This window comes from Mus caroli, chromosome 2 (assembly GCF_900094665.2).
Source record: "Mus caroli chromosome 2, CAROLI_EIJ_v1.1, whole genome shotgun sequence".
Classification (NCBI taxonomy): Eukaryota; Metazoa; Chordata; class Mammalia; order Rodentia; family Muridae; genus Mus; species Mus caroli.
Window position 1 is genome coordinate 54,498,034 of NC_034571.1, and position 25,876 is coordinate 54,523,909.

The 25,876-nt window shown below is 44.9% G+C and overlaps 1 protein-coding gene across 4 annotated transcripts in view; it reads left to right on the forward strand.

Moving 5' to 3' along the window:
- Tanc1 (tetratricopeptide repeat, ankyrin repeat and coiled-coil containing 1) overlaps positions 1 to 25,876 on the forward strand; it is a 236,819-nt gene that overhangs the window by 31,793 nt on the left and 179,150 nt on the right. For all 4 annotated transcript variants that reach the window (XM_021177906.1, XM_029469399.1, XM_029469408.1 and 1 more), the window contains exon 2: positions 4,074 to 4,173. The gene's annotated coding sequence lies outside the window, so the exon portion shown is untranslated. The remainder of the gene's footprint in view (positions 1 to 4,073; positions 4,174 to 25,876) is intronic.

The window sequence follows — 25,876 nt, forward strand, 5'->3', positions numbered from 1 at the left end:
AAAAAAAAAAAAAAAAAGAGTTGATAAGTAAGTGTGTAAATGGGCTGGTGCACACACACGGGAGTGATAGGGCCGTGCAGCCTTGACTCATTGTCAGTAATAAGTATATACATCTCTTCCCTCCACTGGTGCCGGTCTCTGGTCTCCAGTGAGCCGGACTCCTTGGGCAGCATAATTATAGTTCTGGAGCATCTTGTGTGGCCAGAAAATGAGGAAGTGCTCCGAAAAAAAACAAAGGATGTGGGCATGTTGAAGGGAGGAAAGAGCCAACCTCAAGGAGCTCTTAACAGCCAGAGCTAACTTTAGCAACAAAATAAATAGTGTGGTGCTGCATAATAATACAAAGCATAATATATGTATTCGCATGACATGGATTTATGCGAAGTCAGGAAACAGCATTCCTAGAGGAGAATTTCAAATACTTGTTGCAGATACCTTTTTCTCCAGGAGCCTAAGGCTGACATTCCCACCCCCTCCCGCTCACAGAGGCTAGACTGAGGCCGAAGTTGGTGAGTCCTCTAAAGATAGAGGATGAGAAGAGAGAGGCTAACCTGGAGTTTAGCCATTCTGTAACTGTGTAGGCATACCGGGATTGCAGAACCTTAACCTGCTATCTCCCTAAACCCATAGCCCACTACAGTCATTAAAAATGCCAGAGACATCCACTCCTTTGCCACAGCTCTGAGCTTGCTAAGGAGTCACCATGAGCTGGGCTCACCCTTCCGAGGTGAAGAAATGTTTCAACAAGACCTTATCACTGAGGTTCAGTGGTGGCAGATATGAACAAGGAACACTGAGGGTTTAGGTCCCTTTGTGGCTCGTGTGATTGGTGGGTACATAGAGGTGAAAACTGGTGGGCACAGAGTCACAGGGGAGTGGTGGTCATACTCGGAAACAGCATCGTGTTAGAAGCCTTGGAAGAGTCTAAACCATAGCCATGAGTTCAGCAGAGGACCCATGTCCCTCCCCAAAGGCTTCGTTGGCTATGGTGTAGGATTGGGTCACGTACGTTTTCATATGAAACACTTTTCCTAAATAAACTCTTGTTATATTGAAGGGAAACAAAAGCCAGACAAACCCCATTGAGGAACATTTTACAAAAACCCCAACCAGTATTCTTTGACACTGTTAAGGTCATGGAAAAAAAAAAAAAGACAAGGAAATAAAGAAAAACTCCAAAATAGCAAAGGAGATCAAGGAGGCAGAGGGCAAGTAGCTACAATGTGCGAGCCTGGACCAAGACCCTAGGACAGAGGGTGTTAGTGGAAAACTAGAGTAACCCAGATGACATCTGATGATTACAAACGCTTAAATACTCACCCTGATGGCCTTGTTCAACGACGGGGAGACATGAGAGATGACTCCTCATCTGCATTCTACTACTGAGATTTTATTCTCTTGACTTATTACACAGCTGCCCATCAATCCACCTTAGTTTAGAAAGGACTTTAAAGTTGCAAACATCATTGCCAGTTGCGTATGCCCACCCCCCCGTAGTACCACCCCGCCTGTTTAAAGAATGATTTCTTCTATAAATGTTTTTATTAGTACATATTAATTATACATAATAGTGGGTTTCATTATGAGATTTCCATATATGTAATGAAATGTATTCTGTCTCATCCAGCTCCTATTTTGTTCCCCTCCCGGTACCACCAGTCCCCTTCCTCTCTAGACTCCCAAGGTGGCTGGTTGTTCTCCAGGTTCCAGGCCCTTCGGAGTGGACACTACATCTATGGTTGTACCCTGTGGAGGGTGGAGGATGAAGAGTTGGAGGATGTAGGTTTTGTTGCCCTGTCCTGTAGTGATGATAGGTGTTGTTAATGTTCAGCTGAGCATGTTTGACTGACATGTAGCTGTACCTGTGAACACGAGGATGTTCCAGGGTCTGTGGGTGTCCAGAAAATAATAGCTATCCTGGAGTCGAGGCTGGAGGGTGCCATGTAAGATGGGAGCTGAGGCAGTAGGATGCCCAAGTTAGACTGCGCTGCACTACAGCATTTATCTGAGGAGAGCCCGAGGCCTAGCTGCACCCTTCTTCCCTTTTCTGGGGTCTCCCGGGGAGAAGGATGCCAAGGAGAGATGCTTTAGCTCTGGAAGGGGGCAGGAGGATGAACCACCAGAGACTGCAATTATAGAGAAAGGACAGCAGTCACTCCCAAAGCCCACAGAGCTGGGGCTGTGCCCAGAGGGTGGCCTTCCAGCTGCCGGACAGTGGCCTTATTCAGTTTGGATGCATAATGATTTTAAAACTAATCAGGACCCAAAGCCCGAGGCTTGGAGACAAACACAAATATCTCGTTGGCCGAGCAAACATCTAGGTTTTGTCAGATAGGAAGTTACTGAGGAAGGTCAGGGTGATGTAATGGTGTGTGCTATGCTTTCATCCTTAGACAGATGGGCCCCCGGGGTACCATCTGCAGTTCCCTGGGCCCTTTGAAATCATTTCCTATAAATGAAATTGTCATAAGTCACTATTGAGAGTTTGGTGTGGTAGGCATACCAGAAGAACAGCTAGACAAAGGAAGGAAATTTCCACTGCAGCTAGCGGCCTCCTCTTCCTCCCTGTGCCTTAGAAACAGCCCTGAGATGGATTACTGGGCTCAGTTTTCTTGTATAGCATGTGGGTTGATCAGTAGTCATCCAAAGTAAACTTCCCTCCCCCTTCCTCCGCCCCCCCTCCCCCCGCCCCCAGGTTCACACGACTGTTCTTACCTTACCTAAGCTGTATTGGCTGGGCACCCTTTATAGGCTGTTCTGCTGTTTTCAATTTTTATTGGGGAAGTAGTGTTTTTGTTTCTGTTTTTTTTTTTTTCCCCCATCCATCAAAGGAATCTATTTGTTCTGGGAAGTCAAGGGCAGGGGATGTTTCCTAATCTAATTCAGGGAAAGAAAACGTACAGCATCTCCTATGAGTGGTTGCTTTATGAGTCTTAATTGAAATTTCAAATAAACCATCTCAATAAACCGTTTCAGAGCTGAAAGCAGGGACTGCGGTACCCATGGGTTTATTTATGGAGCAGTTACTGGCACACTGTGCCAGGCGTGGCTCTGTGCCCTGGAAGAGAGACACAATCAGGAGGAAATAGTGAGGTGTTCTTGGAGGAGTGCAGAGGGTGACAGGCAGGACCAGGGGTCAGGACAGGCCTCTTGGAGGAGGTGGGTTTTGTGGAGCATCTCAGGGGAGTGTGTAGGTGAGGGATAGGGGTTTGTTTGGCAGAGGGAGACACCTGAGACCCAGAGCCAGCCCAGTGGGAGCCCAGGCAGGCATGGTGTACTTGTCTAAGTGGGGAAAGGTAGGGATGTACAATGGTCAAGACCTAGAAGAGGATCTCAGGAAAATTGGCTTAGAATCAAAGCAGAAAGTTTGGGGCAGTGCCTGTGGTTGGATCCTGGTAAGGAACAGAGAGGCAGGGAGGTGGGGCTAGCGCATCAAACCTGCTGGCTTTGTGCTTCTGGGTGGAGGGGGGCGTGACAAGTGTGGAGCAGGCAATTGAGGGGATTTGTTTTTGAGTCTTTTGTTGAGGGCCTTTCTGGGTCTGAGAATTCCAGGGCTCCGGCATCTCTGGGTGCACACACCTTCTCTCTGAGGTCTTTTTTTGGCTTGGGACGCAGTTGAGAAGTTGAGTCCTGATCTGGTCCCCGACCTTGTGACCAGCAAAGAGCACCGTAGAGTAAGGAAATCGAAGGCTAGGGGACCGAGGTGTGGATGGCTGTGAGGTCTGGGTGTGAAAAGCAGAACACACTCTAGGGCCACCAAAGAGCCAGGATTTGTGGGAAGCACAAGCTTGGAATGACACTGCTGCCTATGCAGTATGCCTGGTAGGGGAGCTTAGTGGTAGGGAAGCTGGGGTGGGTGTGGTGTGGTGAACGGCAGCCGCAGTGACTTCGTGGGCTCGACACAGCCGTAAGTGCTTTCGAGTGTCAGGTAGGTCAACAGTACCACAAATGTTTTATCCCCATCTACATAGAGGCCCATCGAGGGGACGAAACTGCTCCAGATTACACGGTGAGTCCAAAAATGGAGTTGGGAGTGTAATCCTGATTGTCCCCTGTGCTCTTGTTCCTTGCAGGAGCTGACTGTGGGGCACAGAAGAAGGACAGGATAGAGAGCCGAGACTTAAGGACCACTGTACCGTGTTTCTTTGGTGAATGAGAAGATACCAGAGATAGGTAGGTGTCAGCTTCGCGTCCGGTTGAAGGGTGATGTGACTGTGCGTAGGAAAGCACTGTGGCCTGAGGGGAAGTGGGCTGGAGAAGTTCCTGTTTGAGCTGGTGCTGCCTTGGCTGAGCTTGCGAGCTCGTGTTCAGAGAGCAGGGTTCCAATGGTCCTGGAAGAGTTCTGTTCGGACATTGCTGGCAGTGATGGCCAAGAACCGTGCGAGTGTGCACCCGTGCCACTCAACTAACTGTAGGCTTAACAAACTGTAAGTTTGTTTCTGTCCTCGACATCAAAAGGAAGAGAGTGGAGGGCGGGGATAACAGTCCATCTCCAGTCCCAAAACCACCGTTTCCTTTGCAAAGTGGGTGCTTAGCAAATGAGTGAATGAATGCTAGCGATTTTGCCAAGTGCACTGGGCGTTGTTTTCATCTAATCCTTATTTGGAGGGCTGAGGTCAGCACTGCTGTACAGATGGAGGGTCCTAACTTTAAAGGGATTAGACAAATCACCTAAGGTCACACATTTAGAAAGTGGTGAAGCTAGTTCGGTTGGATCCTCTTGCTCCACTCCGGGAGCTGAAAAGCAGAAGGTTCTGGAAACTCAGTGTGTGTGTGTGTGTGTGTGTGTGTGTGTGTGTTGTTAATAGAGGTAAGGAGAATGCCTAATGGGGACAGGAAGGTGGGAGGAGGCCTAGAAGTGAGGCCACATGGGTCAAAGTGTGATGGCACAGCCTGGCCTCCGGTGTCTCGACTGGGCACAGCTGTAATAGAACCGTCAGAGGGCCCAGGAGTGCACGCAAGGTTACAGAGAGGCTTGAGTGTGTGTGGGAGTCTGTGCTACCTCCAGATCCCAAGTTGCTAGTGGATTTCTCCCCGACTGGACAGGATGGAGCTGAGGACTGTGCTAATAAGCAGCTTAGCCTGTTCCCCTTTCTCATGCTCCTCCTTCCTGCCACCTTCCCTGGGGACAGCTGTGGACCCACTGAGTCTGCAGGCAAGAACCTGATACTGGGTGGAGATGCATGGATATAGGAAGGAGGAGGCCTGAAGATTTCTCTGCTGCCAATAGCCAAGCCTTTGTGTGAGGGCAGATCACAGCCATGCCAGCCTTCCCAGCTTGCAGACGGTGGGTGACAAACGGAGACCTCCTCATGCCCTAGGGTTTCTTTCTTTTTGGCAGAAGTGTATGAAACGGGTCTAATAGGAAGTGAATAGTTAGTTACCAGCTCCTTGTGAACACTTTCGACGTTTGTAACCTAGAATGACTAAGGCAAGTCCAGGCTTCAGTGGCGGTCCCTGTTATTCGTGACCCCCCTGGGCTAGGTGCAAGCTTGTCTCAGGTACTTGGATTTAGTAAGGTGTTTATGGTGACACCTGATCTGTTTATGAGGGATGTACTCCCTGGGGAGTTGCTCTTATCATATTCCTCCATGCGTCTTCTTTGGACCCAGCAGGAGTCATTTATCCTCCTGGTTGGAGGTTTTTAAAATTCTGTGCTGTGCTGGGTTGGGGGTGGGGCTGTCTGAGGAGTGCTTTCAGTGAAATGAAGGTGGCCGTAGCGGTAGCAAACAAAGTCTGTAATTATAATAATCATTTTGAATACCTAAGAAGATGGCTCGTGGCAGGTCCTGCAAGGGCAGCCTGGAAAGAAGGGATTGAGTTGCGCTGCAGTTGAATTCTGCAGCTGTCAGATTCTCCCGCAGTACAGTAGTCAGCTGTAACCTCCAGGTGTAAACAGACCTTCATCAGCATCATTGAAAAGCGCTTTGAGGATCCAGACAGAGCTCTGTGGGACGCCGTCCATCAAAAAGTCATTTGCCGGAGCCTTGTTTCTGGCTGTGATGTTTTACCCCCGGTGGCTAGCAAGCTCTGTAGAGCTTTGCCTCAAGGAGAGGTGGAGGGCATCTCTGTTCATTTGGAGTCTGCTTTCAACAGTTGCCTTTGCTTTTCGCCAGCGGAGACACATTTAGAGGCCTGGCGAAAACTTGCCTTTAAAACAGGACTAAAGTAGCAGTTACTAAGTAGCCCTTCATTTTGTAAAAGAATTGTGGCTAATTTGGGGGCTATAACTCAGTGGTAAAATACTTATCCTAGCATGGATGAGCCTCTGGGTTGACTTCAGCTCCCTCCACCCCCAGGGCTAATGTTATAATGACTTAATCTTGGAATTAGTTAATGGGCTTTTGCAAAAGGACTTCTGTGGTTGCTGTGAATCTCAGTATCCTCAGCCTGTATCTCTCATCCCTGACACGTAGAATGAATTTAATATAGCTGTGACGGAACAAGGAGGTGACGCTGCCTGACCTGTTCTAAGATGCAAAACTGGACGCCGTGAGGGTTGGTAGAGAAGTAGCAGAGATAATGGCTTGCCTGCAGAAGCTTTTCATGGAAAATGAAATCAAAGGGGCTGGAGAGACAGTTCAGGGGCTCAGAGCACGTGCTGACCTTAAATGTCAGTGCTAGGTTCTCTACACCTCCATGAGCAGCTTATGCAACTGCCTGTGGTTGCAGCTCCAGGGAGTCACACACTGCACTCTTCTGGACTCTACACATAATTAAAAAATAATAAGAATCTTTCTTTCAGAAAGGAAAAGATTTTGAAAAAAATAAAAACCCCAATATCGAGTATAGGAGAATCCTAAGTTTTATAAAAGTATAAAAGTTTTATAAAAGTATTTTTCTGGGACTAGGGTGGTGGTTCTTAACCTGTGGGAGGAATGACCCCTTCACAGGGGTCGTCTAAGACCACTAAAAAACACAGATTTTTTTTTTAGCATTATGATTTATAACTACAAAGTTACAGTTATGAAGTAGCAACGAATATGATTTTATGGCTGAGGGTGTCACATATACAGGAGAACTGTATTGAAGGTACACAGCATTAGGAAGGTTGAGAACCACTGGGCTGGAGACATGGCTCAGTGGTTAAGAGCACCGACTGTTCTTGCAGAGAGAGTATGTGTTTGGATCCCAGCACCTATGTCAGGCAGCTCCCAACTGCTCAAAACTCCAGTTCTACAGCAAAAATACCCTCCCCCGGCCTCCCAAGTTTGCCTGCAGCCGATGACACACATCCTCAAGCACCCATACCCGTCACATAAACCTTTAATAAAGAGTACTTTCCTGTTAGCTGGGCAGTGGGGGCGCACACACCTTTAATGCCAGCACTTGGGAGGCAGAGGCAGGGTGAATCTTTGAGTTCAAGGCCAGCCAAGGGCTACACAGAGAAACCGTAGAAAGAACAAAATAAACAAAACGAAAACCTAATCTTTCTAGAAAAACGAACATAATTTTATATACTTTAAGTGTCAAAAGTCAAAAGCAATTAGTGAAAAAAAAAAAAACCAGAACGATTCATATATTTTTATAAGCACTACTTCATGAGTTTGAAAGTTTGTCTATTTTAGTCATTTATTCTTAAGAGTTGTTTCACTGATTGTTTTAATTTTTAAAATAATACATGCATACTTCAAATATTTGTATGTGTGTGTATGTACCTGTGTGTGTGTGTGCATCACATGCATGCAGGAACTGTTGGAGGTCAGAAGGAACATTGGGTCCACTAGAACTAATGCCACAAATGATACAAATGATTGTCAGCCACTGTGTGAGTGTTGAGAACTGACCTGGGTCCTGGGTAAGGACAGTAACTGCTCTTCACTGCTGAGTCATTTCTCTAGCCACCCTGTTTGTCTATCTGTCTTGTCTGTCTTAGTGTGGCAATGTCTGTAAGAATAGGCCTGAATAAAAGTAATTTTAACTGAGTAATAGGCAAGCCAGAAATGAGATGATTTTAGGAATAAGAAGGTTATGTTGCTGACTAAACTACATGAATATAAAACAGTTTATGACCCCAACTATAATATATTGATTTATTCGGAACTGTCTCTGGAGCACTGTGATAGTTTGGATAAGAAATGTCCCTCATTGGCTAGGAATTGAAACGCTGCGTCCTCAGCTGGCCATACTGTTTGGGATAGTGGTACAGCTACAGCCTTCCTGGAGGAAGTGTGTCACTGGGGGTGGGCTTTGGGAATTTATAGCTCTTTTCATTTGCAGTTCCCTCTCTCTACTTCATGCTTGTGGTTGGAGATGTGATCTCTTTGCTTCCTGCTCTGGTTACTATGCCTGCAACTTACTGTCACGCCATTCCTGTGTCATGACGGATGTGCTCTTAGCCCTCTGAAACCCTAAGCCAGAATAAATTTGTTTTTTTCTTTTTCCTGTAAGTTGCTGTTGGTCATAGTGGTTGTTTTTGGTTTTGTTTTTGTTTCAAGACAGGGTTTCTCTGTATAGCCCTGGCTGTCCTGGAACGCACTTTGTAGACCAGGCTGGCCTCGAACTCAGAAATCCACCTGCCTCTGCCTCCCGAGGTCATGGTGTTTTTTTAATTTCTTATTTTTAAAATTTACTTTATATGTATGGGTATTTTGCTTGCATGCCCAAATATGCGCACCACATACATTCCTGGTGTGGGATGGATCCCCCCCAGAACTGGGGTTGCAGACAGTTGTGAGCTCTCATGTGGGTGCTGGGAATTGAACCTGGGTCCTCTAGAGGAGCAGCCAGTGCTCTTAACCGATGAGCCATCTATCCAACCCCCAGTCATGGCATTTTATCAGAGCAACAGAAAAGTAACTAATACACGCACCAAGTAAATTTAGGAACAAAAGTGTTACTATTTGTCCAGTAGCATTTATTTTATATTGTTGAGGAAGCGATATCTTGCTATTTTGTTTGCCTGAGGTAACTTCCAACTGCTGGGTTCAAGCAATCCTGCTGCATCTGCTTCCTGAGTAGCTGGGCCTGTTGGTGCATGCCACGATGACTGGCAAGGCAGTCGTCTTAAAGTACTCTCAACATCAGTAAAATCCTTGCTCGGACCCACAGCATTTGTATAGGTATAAATTACAGTCTTCTATCTGCTAGCGACAAGCTGTTTGCATTTAAGATCTACAGAAATAGCAACAAAAGAATGAGGCAAATCAACACAATTAGAAATTACAATAATTTTTGGATACCCTTGGAGATACCTCCCACCCTCTACTTTGGAGACATCTGGTTGCGAATGACAGTAATCCAGAAGGAAGCACACGGCGCTTTTTGAGGGAGGGTTTGCTAGGTTCAGGAGTGGTGTGTGGATGAGCAGTTGACAGAGAGATGCACTGTCAAGCAGATTGAGAGTAGGCTGGGTGGGGGGTAAAGCAGAAAGCTGGGGTATAGCTCCCCACCATCTGTTCAAGAGTGTTGCTAAGGTACCACGAACCAAACTCCTAAGGATCGAAGCTGTCAGAATGGTCGGATTGCTTTCTCATAGCTGGGATGCTGGACATGGGACCGCAGAGCAGAGTTCATATACAAGGCGTTGCAGAATGGTCTTTAGTTTGGGAGGTCTTTCAGCTCTTTGATAAGAATAGGTTTGAAAGGAGTGATAGAGAGGCCAGCTTAACCATCGGGAAGTGGACATCAGCTGAAAGCACTAGGTGGACAGGGAAGTCAGGAACCTGGCTGAAGGGTATGCTTAATCCCTTATGGGATATTTGCTGGTCCACTGCGACTAGAGGTCTACAGTCTTCCATAACAAACATTTTTTGAGATTGTGTGTTTTAGTTACTTTTGTGAAAAAAAAAATATCATGACCAAGACAAGTTATAGAAGGAAGGTTTGAGCATACACTTCCAGAAGGTTAGAGTCCGCCATGACAGAGCAAAGGCATGTTGGCAGAAGTGGAAAGCTTAGGCTTGAACGGCAGGCGTAGTGATTTAAAACCACAAGCCTGCCCCCAGGGACCTATTTTCTCCAGTAAGACCACACCTCCTAAGTATATCCAAACAGTGCTACTGACTGGGGACCAAGTAGTCAAACACTAGCCTATGGGGATATTCTCATTCAGATGAATCCACTATACTGAAAATTACTTGTTTCTGGAATTCAGAAGATGGCATGACCAGAGACACTAAAAGGGAAACTGTCACCTCCTGTGAGTAAACCTACCAGCCCTGCAGTACCAGAAACAACCTCAGACCAATCGTGGTCAGTGTGTGGCTTGGTGGATGTCTCATTAGCGGATTACCGGAAGTTTGCTTTTGGGGACTGGGTGTGACTTGAAATAAGTTGGTGATTTCAGGCAGGTTTGGACTTCAGAGTATTGTTATTAAAAGGAATAAAAGCAGGCAGAGGTGGTAAATGACAGACTGTCCAAAGCCCCGCTCTCATTTGAAAGGATTTAGAACAGTGACTTGGATCTGAAAAGAAAGAGGGCTTTTTGACAGCATTTCAGTAGCAGTGGGGTTTTAGAGACAGTCCACAAATAAGGTATGTAAGCATTATTTCAGTCAGTCCGTCTGGCAGAAGTATTTCACAGACGATGAGAAAAGGAAATGAGGGTACAGATAGGGACAGGTAGTCAATAAGCAATGGTAGTTGCAAACACGCCTACCTTTCCTCCAGGAGCTTCCTGAAGAATGGACCGTGAAGGGCTGTAGTTTTGCCAGTATAAGAGAGAATTAGCTAACGTTATTACTAAGTACTTAGTTGGTGTGTTTGTGGTTTAGGTGGGGGAACTATGACACAATAGTTGAGAAATCTCCAAGATGACAGATGTAGAAACTGATAAAATTAGTGTGGGATTGTTAGGTGGCCCTGAGTGAAGAGGCCTGCCTCACTGAAAGGTTGAGTCAGGGACAATTTATGCTGATTCCCAGTGGGACAGGGCCAGCACGCAGAGCCAGCCTCATCCTTTGCAGGGGAGGGAGGCCCTGAGAGCCCCGCAGGGGCCTGGCCTTCATGTCTGTACAGTAAAGAAAGACTTCAATTTACAGATTATAATCTGCCAAATCCTATTTCAAGGAAGGGGATGGCATTAGGGCTTGTGTGCTTGTAGAAAGGAAGGGCTTAAGGAGAGATCTGTGAGTGATGTCTGGCAGGTCATTTGTTCCTACCAGGCCTCCATTCTTTCATGCCCAAATGGAAGAAAGGCTTATTGGAATAATCTTGGAACCCCCTGCTGGTTCTGAGTGGATGTATCCATTCTGAATAGATGAGGGGGGAAGAGGACTGAGCGCTGCCTGCTTAATTTAGCTGCCCTCTCTGTGTGTTCCCACTGCTTTATGCGCTGCGCTGCCTTCTGCAGATCTGTTTCCCTCACTCTCTATGATACCCATGAGGTAAGGCTGTCACTGGTCCCATTTCACAAGCACAGACAAGTTCACTACTGACTGGCTGACTGGGGCACATTCAGACATGGTCATACTGCTCGTAATGAGGGTATCAGAGATTCCTTGTCCGTATTGACTGAGAGGTTTTTTGTTTTTTTTTTTTGTTTTTTGTTTTTTGTTTTTGTTTTTGTTTTTTTAGTTCAGTGTTTTGGGGACTAGAATTACTCTAATTTTTTTCTGTTTTTCTCACAGATGGCTTTGAAGTAAAATAAATGTAAAACTATTTATTTTTATTTATGTTTGCAGTGTTGGGGTGAAACCTGAGCCCTGTTCATCTCTGGAGAGTATTCTGCCTCTGAGATACCCTCTCAGACCAAAGTCAAAATGTTAAAGACTGCAAGATCTTGAGTGTGTCTTTATTCTCATTTTGTGGGGTGACAATAAGGGGACAGTAAAGCCTACTTTAGTTTTCCCTTTTGACTTTCTGAACCAGTTCTGATATTAAAAAAAAGGGGGGGTGGGGTGAGGGAGGGAGGCATATTGAATTTAAATTGTACTTTTAAAAGTTTCAAATGGCCGGGCGTGGTGGCGCACGCCTTTAATCTCAGCACTCGGGAGGCAGAGGCAGGCGGATTTCTGAGTTCGAGGCCACCTGGTCTACAAAGTGAGTTCCAGGGCTACACGGAGAAACCCTGTCTCGAAAAACCAAAAAAAAAAAAAAAAAAAAAAAAGTTTCAGATGAATAGAAATACAGTTTAGGAATGTGCCTTAATTTTTGAAGAAGAAAGAGGAGGAGGAGGAGGAGGAGAAGACGACGATGAAGAGGAGGAAGAAGAAAGAAGAAGATGTTGTTGTTGTCTTTGGTTATTTTTTTGTTACAGTAACAAAATACTCAAGACTGGGCAACCCATGAATAAGTTTACTCGACTCCTGGTCCCTAGAGGCAAGTAACTAAGAGCATAGCTTTAAGGATCTGCTAGGCATTTGGTGAGGGCCCCTGTGCAGCACCAGAACATAGCTAAGGATGGGGCTGGAGAGACAGCACAGTGGCTTAGGGTACTGCTGCTCTTGCAGAGCACCTGGGTTTGGTCCCCAGCTTCCACGACAGGCAGCTCGTCGTACCTAGCCGTGACTTCACTTCCAGGAGGTCCAGTGCTCGCTTCTGGCCTCTCTGCAGGTCGTTCTCACATATGGTGCACATATAGAGTGCACATAAGCAGGCGCATGGACATGCATGCATGCATAGGAATCAGAACAAACCTTTTAAGAAAATAGTGAAGAGTATCTTGTGCTAGATAAAGCAAGTTTGCCAGTTTGGGTGCTTCTCTTCCCCTTGGGACAAGGTTGCTCTGTGTAGCCCTGGCTGTCCTGGAACTCACTCTGTAGACCAGGCTGGCCTCGAACTCAGAGATCTGCCTGCCTCTGCCTCCCGAGTGCTTGCACCACCACCACTAGACTTCTCTTCTTTAGATAAGGATCTCTCAAGTGCTGTCATGAGGTCCCCACCCTGAGGGCCCCATCTCATCCTATTTTAGTTTCCAGAACCTCTTCTCCAAATGGCACTAGGATATGGATTTTGGGATTAAGTGTTCAACACAGCCTTTGGAGGACACGTGTAAATTCTGTGTATACTAGTATTGGGCTTCCCCAGACTGGTGAATTCTGCTATAGGGAGGCTGCTCTCTGCCCATGTTGGACATCAGTGTGCCTCTCTGTGGAGGCCATGCTCACAGAGCCACAAGCTGTACCAGGACTTGCAGTGGGTGCTCCAGGAGAGAGCTTGGCAGCCACCGAGGGACAAGCTTCCTCCCACCTCTCTGTTTTTGTTCCCAAGCTTCATGAATTAATAAGTTCCCGAGGCTTCTGGAAGTCGGGATCCAAGAGAGAGATCCAGATGGTGAGCTGGAGAGGTGCTCTCTCTATGAAAGAAACAGGAACCAGACTGACTCCAGTTCCCTGTGACAAATACTCTTCTATTTCCCAAAGCCAACAACATTCTGGGGAAACGTTGTCTTATACTAGAGAGACAAGCTTTTTTGTAAAAGCAAAGCTGGATTAAAACAGTGGCATAGACCCCCCTCACCCTATCGCTGACGTCAAGGCTAACGCTGTTGCGGTTTCCTCATTACAAGTCAAAATGAATCCTCTGCTATGTCTTACTCATTATTTAGGAAAGTTATTGGTGTTGAGGACGCATGCCACCGTGGTGTCGTGCTTACCTAGCACGTGTGAGGTCCTGGATTTGATCTCAGGCACTGTGTGTGCTTGTGTTGATACTAATGTCTCTCTGGACCTGCCTGTAAATGCATGCTTGAGGACATGAAATTACCTTGATGTTTCCTGACGTGATGGCTGACGAAGTCTCCGCTGTGTCAGAGACCCCGTTTTAATGTGCTAGTGCTTTCTTTCTTTCATTCCCCCCACCAGTATGAATGAAAAATATCAAAACTAAGATATATTATGGACAACTGATCTGTCAATTTCTGAAGCAACATTTTTATTCAGCAGCAAGCAAAGCAAGTTTGCTCAACTAAATTATTCATAAAAATTACAAAACTTGTCACTTAGAATGGATGTTAGGATATTCAGGTCATTTAGAAGACTGTGGTTAAAAATAAAGTGACCCAAATATATAGCTCTAGTTTTTTCTTTCTTTTTTTTTTTTTTTAGGCAAGTTTAAACTTTTAATTTTTATTTGACATTGGTCCTAACTCTGTTTCATGAGGAATGTCAGTGGCTAGCCTGCCAGTGTTGAAATAAAAACCAATTCTTTGGCTGTTGTTGGATTCTCTGTAGCCAGGTTATATGTGCCGTAGCTAGGCTGTAGGCATGGGAATTGTGTATGTGAGTAACAGAGAAACCAGAGGTCACGAGCAAATCACTCCCCAAGAAAAACTGGAAACAATTTATTACTTGTTCTGATCACTCCTTTTGTACTTAAAGCAAGAAGCAGTTGAAATATGAACTTGTCCCAGTCTGCTTTCGGGTGGTAACTGGAGCATAAAATGTTGAAAATCAATTATGTATTTAGGGAGATGAAACAGGCTGACATTTTGAAGGCATGCTATATTGTTTGGTGGACGAATCAGGGCATTACATCATCTTCCTGCGGTAACAGGGTGTCCCGAGAGAGAAAGACAGGATACCCCATCCTAGACGAGTGTCTAAACTTCACAGACTTGCCGTTCATCTTGGGGGGAAAAATCCTGTTTTAAAAATTGGCTTAGTTTTTGTTGTTGTTGCAAAGCATTTGGTACTTTTGATTTAATCTATAATTTGCCATGGTTTATAGTAATGTGGTAAATAGCAAAGCACTATTTGTTATCTATGGTAATGAGGTGGTGAGATCCTTGCAGGAACGAGCAGAGAGTTTGCAATTTCTCCTGTAGCCCCACAGAGTCTGAAGCTGCGCTTACAACTGCGCTGATGCTTGTGGATTTGGGATGCTCTGTTGCCTTTGTCTTCACCATCCTGTGATGGAAGAAGCCCCTGGAGTCTGGGCTGCATGGACTCTGTATCAGTACAGGCATACACAATGGTTTGCCAGCAGGAGCTAAGCTCCAAGGCCTGCAAGCACGAAGCTACGGCTAAGTGCCACAAAACCGTGTGCCTTCACAACACAGTTACTGTCTTAGTTGTGCAAGACTGAGCTCTAAGATGAAGGTGTGGGCAGAGCTGTTTCTCTCTGAGGCCTGGAGAAAGAAGATCTGTTCTAAGCCTCTCTGGTTTTTAGGTGACCACCTTGTTTCTTCCTGTGCCTATCCCTATATCAAATTCCCCTTTGGATAAAGATACCAATCACAGTGGATCAGGCCACTGTAATGACCACCAGACCACTGCCAGTTATATCAATATTCTCTCTCAGGACTCCAGCATTCATGGTGGGTAGGCGCCAATGGCAGTGCTCTGAGCTCACTCTTCTGTTGTCCATTGCTTCTCCTCACTGTTTAGCAAACATTTGATCATATTTATAGCTTGGGCAAGAAGGCCAGATTTGTTCTCAGGAAACCTGAACCCCATTCTTTATTTTTGTCCATGCTGACTGGTAGATAGTGTCAGATCTTAGATGCCAATAATTTTTTTTTTTAATGAATTTTAAACATTTGTCTTTTCTGTGTTTGATCTGTTGAGAAGAAAAATACTTATCATTCGATGTCCACTTTGGTTTTAAAGAGGATAAATTGGGTCCTTTGTGATAGTTTTCCTTTTAGTCTGTTTGCAACTTTTTAGATTTTATTTTATCTATCTATCTATCTATCTATCTATCTATCTATCTATCTATCTATCTATCTATCTATCTATGTTTTGTGTCCTCACAGGGGAAAATGATCACTGTTTCAAGATTTTTCCTATAAAATCTGCAGCTACCTGAGATCTTGGTGCCTTCAAACCAGGCAGCCATGGACTAAAGGTGCCATGTGGTCCTCACCAAGATGGATAGGGATTCACTGGGCTATATTTAGAAGATGAACGAGGTGCCACAGTATTTGGATTTTGCTAGTATTTAAAGGGATCGTTTATGCCGCAAAGGCACTAATTTATTTAAGAAATTCCTGTGTGCAGAGAAGTGTTTCCTTGGAGTCTGCCTGATCAGAGATCTTAAAGTCATGGGCAGTGATTTCCCTTGTCAGTGTGAAGGAATAAATGTGCTACACCAGGCATGTTGGTGCACCCCTTTAATCCTGGCACTCGGGAGGCAGAAGGAAGACAGACTACAAAGCAAGTTCCAGAACAGCTAGAGAAACAGTAACTTGGAAAGAGAGAGAGGGAGGAAGGGGGAAAGGGAAAGGGGAGGAGGAGAAAGATGAATGCTTTCAGAGCCTGGTATGGTATGGTGGTATATGCTTTACTCCCAGCATCATTTGAGAGACAAAGGCAAGCAATGTCTGTGAGTTCAAGACCAGCCTAGTCTACATAGCTAGTTTCAGAACAGCCAAACCTACAAGTGAAGTCCTGCCTATCCTCCACCCCTACCTCCCCAGAACAGATTTGTGGTGGATTCAGGTTGGAAAATTGTGGATATATATCATGTATATACAGGCTATAACTGGTTTATGTGTGTGAGCAAACTCTAGTTTTCAAAGTAATTTTAAACTTGCTTTTATTTAACTTGCTTGTTTGTTTTTTTAGAAAGGGTAGCATGTAGAAATTTAAAGACTTTGGGCATGGTAGCATACCCCTGTAATCCCAGCACTTGGGAGGCTGAGACAGGAGAATCAGAAATTCTAAGCCAGCCTGAGTAGACCTTGTGTAAGGCAAAACAGAAAACCCTAATTTTGGTGATTTGTGACTGTTCTTGTATTTGCTATATCTGCTTTTTGAGCATTATCATAGAAAAGGCATGGATCGAAACTTTATGTCTGGCTTGTCCAGAATCCCACCGTTCAGAGCACCCAGTTATGTGGTACCTGGCTGGAAGTCCTCCTTTTGTGTATTTGTTGAGAGAAAATGCTGAGACGAGACAGGCATTGAAAGTTGGTCTTTCTCACCTCGTACAGCGTTTGCTACAGACTCCTTCCCAGGGACAACTCGGATCCAAGGGAAAGGCTTTGTTGTGAGTTACAGCTGTTAAAGTTATTAGAACTGCTTCCCTCAAAACTATTATGGGATATGTGGCATGTGGGTTTTGAAACCATAAATTTATAGTTCTCTTGAGTGTCTTAGGAATTGTAATACCTTAATGTCAGCAAATTGCTGCAGATCAAATTATAGAGACCAGAGTTATTCTTTTTTTTTTCTTTTTAATTATGAGGTGTGATGGGGCACACCTTTAATCCTAGCACTCAAGAGGCAGAGGCAGAGGCAGGAAAATCTTTGTGAACTGGAGGATAACCTAGTCTACGTAGCATTTTCCAGGCCAGTGAAGGCTACATAGCAAGACCCTGTCTCAAACCAAAAAAAAAAAAAACCCCAAAGAAACAGAAAAGCAAACCAAAAAGCAAAATGAATTCTGTGTGGTGTGGAGTGGTGTGGTTATGCCTGCCTGGAACTTATCTCAGAAAAAAAAAAAAAAAAAAAAAAAACAACAGGAAAATGAAGAAATGAAAGCAAAGCATTATGGTAAAATAGATACAACACAAGGTGCATGTTTTAATGCTTTCCAGGTTTGTTTTTTTGAGATCATGAAATGAATTGTGTTTTCATAAGCACCACAGTCCATCTCTAGGATTTTCTCCCCAGCTCAAAGACAAAGTCTCTGCCCTTTAAACAATAGCTCCTCACTGCCCTGCCCCCCAGTGCCCTTGGCCTTCTATCTACTTTGAAGCTGTGTGGATTTGCTGAGTCTAGGTACCTCATACGGCAGAGTCAAGCATTTGTCCCTTCGTGTCTGGCGCCCCTAGTTATCCCTAAGTTATATCTGTACAGCTTTCATCATAGGCAATTGCTTTTTAAATCATAAAATAATTTGGCAGGTCACTGTGGAATATTAAAGTTTCGAGACAGAAATTTGAAACCCATGCCTTCAGGGCCAGAAGGTAGTAAGTAGCATCTAATATTTATGGAGCAGTTACTGCGGATCAGACCCAGCTCCAAGCTTTGCAGGTAATAACACCCCTACCCTCACCCCAGCCGGGTGAGGACGATACAGTCAGGAATATTCCAGTGTTTCATAAGGGACACTGAAGTTGGAGATATGATCATGTCTTTCAGATAGTGACCTGGCTTGCAGGTGACAGGTGGGGCTTCTAGCTCCAAAGCCCGTGGTGCTGCAAGTTCCACCCTGGTCCCAGGGGTAGAGGGAGCTGTGTAGGTACCCTCCATGCTGCGGAGAGGAGGAACAGGCATGGTGCTGCTGACCCTTGCACATTTGCAACAGAAGCTAGAAACCCTTCCCTGCTTCTGACCTCCTAATTGCTAGGCACAGACAGCCTAATTCAGCTAAAGACAAAACAAAGCTTGCCGCCAGACAGCATATCTGGGGCCCACTAGGTTGAGGCTTTTGCTCCAGAGGTTTCAGATAACCTTTTCTTATCCAGAACCTGGGGACAGTTTGCACCCCCAGGGAGAGCCCTACTGCTCCTCACTCCCGCAGCTGCACCGTGGCTATAGCAGTTTCCAGTAAATGTGTTGAAGGATGATTCTTCACGGCCATCACGGTTTCTTCCCAAGTGCTGCCAGGAGTTCACTGAAAGTCTAATTTAAAACAAAACAAAGCCGTCGGTTTCGAGAGGCTCATATCCTTTCATGTAGAGCTTCATAATTTATTGTTTCATTTTGGGCTTCTTCGAAGACAGTGCTGATTAAAAACGGACTTTAAAGTGCCCCCCTCTCCTGCGTGCGCTCTTTTCGAAAAAGCCTGCCTCACCAAAGAAACTCAAATGTATGCAGTGTGTAACACATCTAAACCGAACTGTCCTTATTTTACTACCAGCTGCTAGTTTTCATGGCGTGGTTACTGCAAGCCAACCACTATGCTAAGGGTTTCACATGCCTTATTTCTTTCAGTGTGGACTCCACCAATTAAGAGGCTGCTTGCTGCATTTTCAGATGTTGGGAAATGGAAAGGCAAGGGGGCACTAGGGTGGTACCCCTCCACCTCTTTAATAAGGGCCCTACGTCAGAGCCACAGGCCCACCTTTTAAAGTAGTAGCCTTCTTTATCCTTAGGGCTCCCTTGTTTTCAAGAGAAGCCTATTCATGTGTGACCCCCCAGGTGTCTGAGGCTTGAGCATGTCTGAAGCACAGGAGAATGTTGAACCCTGCGTATATGCTACGCTTTCCTCCTGCCCATCGAGACCTAGAGTAACAGTTACATGAACATGTTAAGCACAGGAGAGATTAACAGTGGCTAGTAATAAAACAGAGCAAGTGCGCATAGGCTAGCAGCGTAACGCCAGCTCTGAGTATGCAGACAGCTACCAAAAGACTAACAGGCAGACAGCATATGTCTGGAGGATACACTGGGTAGACTAATAGGTAGACAGCATATGTCTCGGGCATGTGCTGGGTAGGGGTCATTCACACTCTGGAAGCACAGTAAATGTTTTTTTCGTGCCACTCAGTGCCGATGCAGACCTCATGCACACCACTCTAGGTTAAATCTCCAGTCCCATTTTAAGTGGCCACGGTGGCTCATATCTGTAACCCTAGCAGTCTGGAAGTTAAGACAAGAGGACTAGAAGTTCAAGGTCATCCTTCCTTAGGAAAGGGACCCTGATGCGCGCGCTCTCTCTCTCTCTCTCTCTCTCTCTCTCATGTAAAAGCCTATGAATTAGAATTTTCCATTTAATCCTTTTGGATCATAGTTGACAAAGGATAAATGAAACTACTGACTAGAGGGGATGCTTGTGCTATCCTGGGGTGTATATTGTTTTTGCACCACTATGTGAGTTTAAGAGAGACACACATTAAAACCACACTACTCTGCTAGTAGAAATGCGACTTGTCTCCTCTATCTTTTGGCTAAGATAAGGTGTAGTACTAAGGTGGCTTTTGATTCTATATTGTCCCCCTATGAGGTGCTTTGGATTTGGCGTTTGCTGTGGTTAAGAATAGAGGTCCAGCCAGGTGGTGGTGGTACATGCCTTCAATCCTAGGACTTGGGAGATAGAAGCAGGTAGATCTCTGAGTTCAAGGCCAGCCTAGTCTACAGACTGAGTTCCAAGACAACCAAGGTGACACAGAGAAACCCTGTCTCAACCTACCCGGTCCTACTCCCCCCAAAAAGAGAGAGGTCCAAGCCCACATCTCATTAACATAGGACTCTAAGGTAATATTTAAAATGAGACTATAAGGATAATTTCCAACCTAAAAACAAGCAGTTCCCATAGTAACGGAGTAGCAATCACTACATTCATCGGAAACTGGATTTTGGCCTACATTTGGGTAGATGTGAGTGGGTTCAAAGCTCAGCAATGGCGAGGAAGGAGGCAAGGCTTGGATCCTTTCCATTCAAGAGATAATCACTTGGAAGTTATCTTCCCAGAGCTGGTTATGGTAGCACCTGCTTTTAATCACATCTCTTGGGAGCTAGAGGCAGGAGAATCCGAAGTATATGGCCAACATCAGCTACACTTTGAGTTTAAGGGCAGCCTGGGCTATGGGGCCCTGTCTCAAAAAAAAAAAAAAAAACAAAAGTAGGGGGAGCAAGGATGGGGAGGATAGCTCAGTGAGTAGTGTCTGCCAACCGGTAACCTAAGCTGAATCCCTCAGCCCACGTCGAGGAAGGAGAGGAGTAACCCCCCCCCCCCCACATACACACATATACTGTCCTCTGGCGTCCATGCACTGTGTAACCCCCACACACATGCTCATGCGCACACACAGTAAATTAAAAAAAAAAAGAAAATTATTTTCTTAAAGACAATAGCAACCTACCTTTTGTAGATACTTTTAAAATCATAGAAAGATAACTTGATTTGCCAACTTAATGTAGACATTTAAAACAAGATCATTTTAGATGAAAATTATTGTCACTATTACTGTGTGTGTGTGTTTGGATGTGCCTGCTATGGTATGCATACGGAGGACAGAGAACAACCATGGTAGGAGTGGATTCTTTGATTTTTTTTTTTTTTTTTTTTTTTGTAACCTGGGTTTTCCAGGCTTGCATGGCAAGTGCCTCTACCCACTGAGCCATCTCCGTGGACCAAGACAATTAATTTAAATTTAACAGAATACAAGTGAATTTAAAGTAGAAGGAATGGCTGAACTTGAGAAAAATTTCCCAGTGTTCCTTCACAGATTCCTGGGAAGGTCGGAAGAATTTCTAATGCCCATCAGCTTTTGACAGGATCATAGCCCGATAAACCCGTGATGTCATGCAGATATTGTAATTGTGATCATTTAGTACAGTGGACCTACCAAGGTAGCTTAGCCTAGTCTGCATTTGCTGTGCTGTTGCTTTTTAGCTAGCATCTTCATTATCCTGCTCTAACCTCCTAAGAGCTAGCTGTACTGGGATTATGTAGCTCCTGTACGCTGGCTTCCTGCCGCCTTTAACATCCTCAGAACACCTCAGTAACCTATTGAGGAGAGTCATCTAACACAAGCCTGTTTTGTAATGAAATGTCGAGTGTCTCCTGTAGACACGCAGGTGAGTATTTTAGTAGATACAGTGGGATGCAAAAATGCAAACCACAATACCCCCAAACACTGGCAACACTGTGTGCCTCAGAGTGCTTCCTGGCCTCATCAGCATGTGACAGGGGACTGTGGGTCTCAACACTGCCCAGCCTGGAGAGAACACAAGCTGTGAGCCTGGGAAAGAGGCCAAATCTAACTCCAACTATGGTTTCTTCTTAATTTGTATCGATTTCACACCATCGTGTAGTGGGACCGTTCCCAAATCATATCATCATAAGTCAGCGACTGTATATATGGAAAAAAAAAAATGGAAGCACCCAGGACCACTTCGGGATGATTTGGTACAACCTGAAAGGCCTCCTTATCCATTGGCAAGACACTGAGTGTTTGTGATAACTCCAGGCTAGCTAGGCCTTGTTTGTGTTTCAAATATTTATCAGGTGACACCACATCCTGGGCATGTGATAATAAAACAAACGAAGCTCCCTTCCTTGTTCACAGTCTAGGAGGACAGATGGCTTTCTATGCAAATAGAAGATAATGTCACAGGAGCTGCAGAGTGAGGGGATTGGGATTTGGTGAGAGTGCATGGCAAACCGAAGCAAGCCTGCTCTCTGTAGCGGATCGTCTTTGTAGTGGAGGCTTGGTAGTACAGCTTTGGTTGTCAGAGAGTGAACAGGAGCTGTCCAGGAGGGATGAGAATATTCCAGGTACAGTACAAGGATCTGTGAAGTTTGGTGAAGTGGCTAGGATTGGGGTAGCAAACTTAAGCCAGAGGTTTGAAAAGTCAAGTCAGGAGTTAACCACAAACCCGTAAATCACCAGGCATATAACCCCGTCTGTGTAAACAGGCACTGGTCAGCTCCAGGCATCAACGGCTTTGCTGAGCTTATATGCAGTTTTGTATGGATGTTTTGGGTAATCTATTTATTTATTTTTCTTGCCTGTTTGGCGTGAACATTGTGAAGCTTGATCTGCAGTCACTGTCTCTGTGACCATGTTTGGTTTATAGCTGATTGCATGTACTACAGTTATCCCGTAACACTAGAACGGTGGTAAGAAGTAGTCCTTTGTTTGGCTTAGTGATGCATCCTAGCTGGTAGGTAGCACAGTGCACCGCATATGCTCGTGGTGGTGCTGATGTAGAAATATAAAAGCTCATGGGGACTCTGCATATGTGCAGCATACTGTTTTATAGGAAACTTTAATATTTAAAAAAGGAATGTGCCAGGCATGGTGGCGCATGCCTTTAATCCCAGCACTTGGGAGGCAGAGGCAGGCGGATTTCTGAGTTCAAGGCCAGCCTGGTCCTCAAAGTGAGTTCCAGGACAGCCAGGGCTATACAGAGAAACCCTGTCTCGAAAAACCAAAAAAAAAACAAACAAAAAATCAAAAAAACCCCAAATATTCTACTTAAAAAGAAATTTCTGTAATGCACTATGCTGTGTCCTGGCTGTAGCAACCTTCTATACCTTGCATTTAACACATATCATGGTTGAATAATATGACTAGGTTTCTCTAAATATACCCTGCTGATTGCACAGCTATGAAATTGCCTAGCAATGCATTTTCAGGCTGTGATCTTGCAATAAGAGTACCTAAGAGGTGGTCCTTTGAAAATTACCAGTATATATTATATTATTATAAGCATTTATCTTCATGCTGTTTAGGTCCGTCTTAGTTAGGGTGTTATTGCTGTGAAGAGACATCATGACTGCAGCAGCTCTTATAAAGGACAACATTTAACTGGGGCTGGCTTACAGTTTCAGAGGTTCAGTCCATTGTCATCGTGTGGGAAGCATGACAGCGTCCAGGCAGACATGGTGCTAGAGAAGGAGCTGGGAGTTGTGCATCTTAGTCTGCAGGCACCCAGAAAGAGACAGGATGTTTTACACTAGGCATAGCTCCAGCATTTATGGCCTTAAAGACCCGCCTCCATAGTGACAGATTTCCTCTGACTAGGCCATGCCTCCCTCAGCATTCAAACATGAGTGAATCTATTGAAGCCAGACCTATCCAAACCACCAAAGATCCCTAGACTCACTCATATTGTATAACTGCAACTCTGTAACCTTTGACCTATGTCTTTTCTCCTTATCCACCGTAGCAATTTGAAACAAACCTTACACATTGTTACCAATCTTATACATCTGATACCATTTACTTATAAATGGTATTCATTTCCAATGGCTAAAGCTTCCTATTCCTATGCTATGGGCATGGTGGAATGACTCCCTAGTTCTCATCTGCTACCTAGCCCCGGTTTCCATTGCTGTAATGAAATACCTGAGATAACCACCCTGAAGGAAACAATGGCTTATTTGGCTCACCATTTTGTAGGTTCCAGGACAACGAGTTACAAGGCGGCTTATGATGAGGCAGCCTACCATGGCAGAAGCAAGAATTCTTACCTCGTGGCCAGGAAGGGCTTCCACAGTTCTCATGGGCATGCTCCCAGTGTCCTAAAGAGTTCCCAGCATGGCCTCACCTTGGAAAGGTTCCACCACCTTCTGTCAGCACCATCTTAAGGACAAATGCTTTAACGCACAGGCCACTGGGACGTTTCAGATTCAAAGTACAGCACCTCATCTAAAGGATTCATTTAGTTTGTAAACCAGATTTTCAGGAATATAGCTGTGGGGGGTTGAATATGCTTGGCTGTTGGAGGCGTGGTCTTATTGGCGGAAGTGTGTCACTGTGGAGGTGGGCTTTAAGACCTTCCTCCTAGCTGCTTGCAAGATAGTCTTCTGTTTGCCTTTGAGATGTAGAGATGTAGAGAGAACTCTCAGCTCCTCCAGTACCATGCTTTCCTGCCTGCCATGATGATAATGGATTGAACCTCAACCTGGAAGCCAGCCCCAGTTAAATGCTGTCTTTTATAAGCTTTGCCTTGGTCATGGTGTCTCTTCACAGCAATGGAAACCCTACCTGATAAAATGGCTTTTATTTTAGTAGACTATAGTCCCTTTACAAGTATTTTATAGTTTGCCTGGTGTTTCAGCCTTGGCCTCCCCAGATGACGAACTGTAAGCTGTAAGCCAAATAAGTGGGTTCTTTCCTAAGCTGGTTTTGTTCAGTGTTTCATCACAGCACAGAAATAAGGGCAGTGGGGGCCTGAGCCTATGCTTGGGTCGCAGTTGCCCTTCCTGATGCTCTACCTGTCCTCTGTGTCCTTTATCTACACTCTAGCTTCAGCTGTGGGTGAATCTCTGCTGCTTTGCCTGTAGTTAGGTGCTGTTGAAGGTGTGGAGAAGCTGGGCATGAAGATCCCTCGTTAAGGATCCTGATTCTGTTATGTTTTGGATAGCTAGATCTGAATTCCCAAGCCTATTTCTTTTCTTTCTTCTTTCTTACTTATGGCAAAACAAACAAACAATTAAACAAACAAGCAAACAACACATCAAAACCGTAAAACCAAAAACTCACAGTAAAGCTAAAACAAACAAACAAACAAACAAATGTAACAGGAGCTCTTTTCTCTTGAGCGTAAGTGGAGCTGTACTGTTACACGTAACATTAGCACTTGGCTCCCCTGTAACTGGTGTTTTGCATTTAGCAGTGCTTACTCAGGGCTTGGTCATGATGCATCCTGTATGAAGAGCTTTCTCCATGTCCCTCCTCCACACACGCTTAGATATATCGGGGTCTCATTCAGCCCAAGCTGGCCTTGTGCTCTCACCTCCCAGGTACTGGCGTTAGAGGTCATATCACACCTGCTCTGTGTGTGACTGGAGATGGAGCCTGGGGCCTCCTACACACTAGGCCAGCATTCTGCCAACTGAGCTACAATCCCTAGCCCAGAATTTCCTTCCTTTTTAAGGACGAATAGTACTTCATTGTATAGACACACTGATGTATTCTTTGTCATTATGGGCTCTTAGTTTGCTTCTATACATACATACCATGCTTATTGTGAATGCTGCATGCAGACACTGCTTTGGTGTCCTGATTTCAGTTCTCTCTCCATCCCACTTTCCTCCCGCCTCCTTTCTCTCTGTCACTCTGTTAGTTTTGAAGTAGCTTCATTGTGCCTTACTCGTGGCTCGTGGTGGTGGGTTCTCTTCTGCCCAGAGAACAGCCTCTTAGTCTCTGTACAGCTTGTATGTGTTCACCCTGTTTATCACAGGTTGGCCGTTTGTCTTGCTGAACTGGGGGGCCTTATTTTTGGCCAATAACTTAGAGAATTATTTGGGAGAGAACTTGACAGTAAAGGAAGCCCTTCCCTGTGTCATGAGGAAGTGTTGGTGCACTTTCACGTTTTAAATGACTGTATACTTTTCATGCCAGGCCTGAAAAAAAATTGAAAGGTTGGGTTTTCTGGATTTTTTAATGAGATCAAAAGCAGAGTTATAAAACAGAGTGAGGAAAGGTATTTCTACAGGTCAAAAGCAGTACATATATATAATATATATATGTGTGTGTATATATATTATATGTGTGTATATATATAACATATATATGTGTGTGTGTATATTATATATATATTGTTGTCTAGGAAAGAATAGTCCATTTAGCCTTTTTCTTTTTTTTCCT